The sequence below is a fragment of the Gekko japonicus genome, unplaced genomic scaffold (assembly GCF_001447785.1).
Source record: "Gekko japonicus isolate JY-2015 unplaced genomic scaffold, Gekko_japonicus_V1.1 scaffold652, whole genome shotgun sequence".
NCBI lineage: Eukaryota > Metazoa > Chordata > Lepidosauria > Squamata > Gekkonidae > Gekko > Gekko japonicus.
The window spans coordinates 582,892-585,927 of NW_015173143.1; positions in this window are offsets into that span (position 1 = coordinate 582,892).

Here is a 3,036-nt window from a genome sequence, read left to right on the forward strand (position 1 = left end):
TCCATCCTCCAGGAAGAAAAGGCCCACTCATGTCTTTGTTGCACTCATACATGATATTTTTATATTACACTTTGAAGTTGCTAGATTTATACCAAAAATGTAATCAGCCAGGACAGCCTAGAACCTTGTAGAGAAAAAGACATGTGTTTCTTTTTGATACCTGCAAAGCCAATGTAGATTGGTTAAGAGCCAAACTAGACCTTATTCTGGTGCTGCATGTAACAGTCTCCTTGATAGTTTAAAAAATGTAAAGCAGCCACAGACAGCTTTTAGTTTGAGCAGAGGAATAACAGGTGGTGGGGCTGCTTGACATTTCTCTGAATAGCTGTTTATCTGCCCCTTAAGCATCCCTTTTCCTTGATGGGAGATAGCATACAGATACCCACAGGCAGAAAAGAATCTCAAGAAGGATTATGAGAACAAACAGAGAAAGGGAAACCGGACAGGGTTCCCCATAGGCAGGGGTCATTTCGTAGAAAAAAAAGGTGCAGGAACTCATTAGCATAACTCATTAGCATATGCCACACCCCCTGACATCACCGGAAGTGTGTCAGAAGGCAACACCCACCGCTCAGGCTCCACTGGACTGTTTTGGATTGCTAGCTATTGGGGGGGGGAACGTGCAGATTTGTCCTCGCAGAGGAGGGAGAGCTTGTACCTGAATAAAACTTGGTCTTAAAGGTGCCACTGGACTGCTTTGGACTGGGGGGGTGGGGTGGCGGCTCTGCAATTTACCTGGCTGCTTCTTGCTCTGACTGAGGGCTGCTGGGAGCAGGGGGTGGGGCTTCTTGCATGTGCCCGCCCCCTGGGCTCTTTACTGCTGGACCTCCGCTCCTGTGCGCTCCTGCAGGAAATGACCCCTGCCCATAGGGATGCCTGTCCTTGGCTGACAATACCTGGGAGTACTGGAGGGTGGTGGGAGGTGATATCATGCTATTCTAGGAATTTCAAAAATCTCTATAGTCGTAGAGATTTCTGAAATTCCTAGAACAGCCTATAAACTCAAACACCAAACACAAATATGGGCATTATTTTCCTCTCACACAATAATGGCACAGTTGTAGTATGATATCCAGATGTCTTTCTTCAAGGCAGCTCTTCTGCTGTGAAGAAAACTACCAAGCAGTTAAATGGCAATACTTTGTGACTAGCGAAATGATTTTCTTCCCCACCAGCCTAAACACCATTCTGAGGGAGGGAGAGAGGGAGGAAAATAAATAAATGTGGGGTTGTAGCCTGTCCTAGCTAAGTGAGGTTGCCACTTTGCCTAGTGTGGTTCTGGAGAAAGGATTGGAACACTGCCATCAGTGGAGCCTTGTATTATCCTTTCACTATGCCCAACTGCATATATACTATAGTGTCCCTGAACTGTTAACATCATAAAAAAACAAGCTGAAGAACTTTTAGAAGAAGAACAGAAGAAGAGATTGGATTTATACCCTGTCCTTCACTACCTGAAGGAATCTCAGAGCGCCTTATAATCTCCTTTTCCTTCACCTCCCCACAACAGACACCCTGTGAGGTAGGTGGAGCTGAGAGAGCTCTTTTGAGCACTGTTCTTGAGAGAACCACTCTGAAAGAACTTGTGACTGACCCAAGGTCACACCAGGAGCTGCATGTGGAGGAGTAGGGAATCAAACCCAGTTCTCTCAGATTAGAGTCTGCATTCCTAACCACTACACCAAACTGGCTATGTTTCATTCAAAAACGTTTACACTATTTATTTATTTATTTATGCGATTTTTACCCCACACGGGCTCAGGGCGACTTACAACAATGGCACCAATTGTCAATAAAACAATATACAACAGTACAGTACTTAATAAAAATATAAAATCGTATAAAATCCTAAAGTGCTAGTTGATTGTAGAATTCATTATTTACAATGGCGCATTCAGGTATCTAGACAACTGCTAAGTTCCAGCTCTCTGTCATCCCGCGTCACTTGATGGAAATGAGCAGATGTTAAAAAGCAAGAGCCGGGCTCCTTAATGGTAATAGTGGAGGGGCGGCTCCTAGTTGAAAGCCTGGTGGAAGAGCTCCATCTTGCAGGCCCTGCGGAACTGCAAAAGGTCCTGCAGGGCCCTGATGTCCTTCGGGAGCTCATTCCACCAGTGAGGAGCCATCACCAAAAAAGCCCTGGCCCTCGTTGTGATGAGCCTGGCCTCCTTGGGGCCAGGGAGGGTTAGCTGGTTCTGTGGCCCCAATCTCAGTGCTCTCTAGGGTATATGTGGGGAAAGGCGATCCCTCAAGTACATTGGAACCTGGCCATATAGGGCTTTAAAGGTAAGCATCAGCACCTTGAAATAGATTTGGTATGCTATTGGCAGCCAGTGCAGAGCCTTCAGCACAGGCCAGATGTGCTTCCATCTAGGTAAGCCCATCAGCAGCCTGGCCGCGGCATTCTGCACTAGCTGCAGCTTCCGAATTTGCAACAAGGGCAGCCCCATGTAGAGAGTGTTGCAGTAGTCTAGTCTCGAGGTGACCGTCGCATGGATCACTGTGGCCAGGTCGTTGCGGTCGAGGAAGGGAATCAACTGCCAATTTATAATGAACACATTTCTTAAATATATAAAAACATTCTTCAGCTTAACTCTCAGAATCATAGGAGCTAAGGAAAGTGATAGCATGTTAAAGGGACAGGAAAAACTGGAGGGTGGAATTTGAAGCCATATTGTTGAAGAAGTACAGCTGCCACTGATTTGTTTTAGACCAGAAATATTGCTATTCTGAAAAAAAGCCCACAAGAATGCATGCTTTCAGTTAAAGCTGTCATGTCACAAATTAAGCAAACTGTTTCTTGAAAAGTTCTTAGGTGGTGTAAGTCTGTTCTCCCAAGTGAGGTGGTGCTTCAACTGCCCCCATCCTGGCTACAGTCCTGCATAAGGCAATTACTGACTACTCCCCTGGCATGTGGTAGTGCTCATCATTAGTGAAATCACAGTGTCCCTCCCCAAGCTGATTCCAGTCACACACACACACACAAATGGAATAAGGCCCACTGTGGAAATAAATACAATGAGCTCTAGAAAGAGG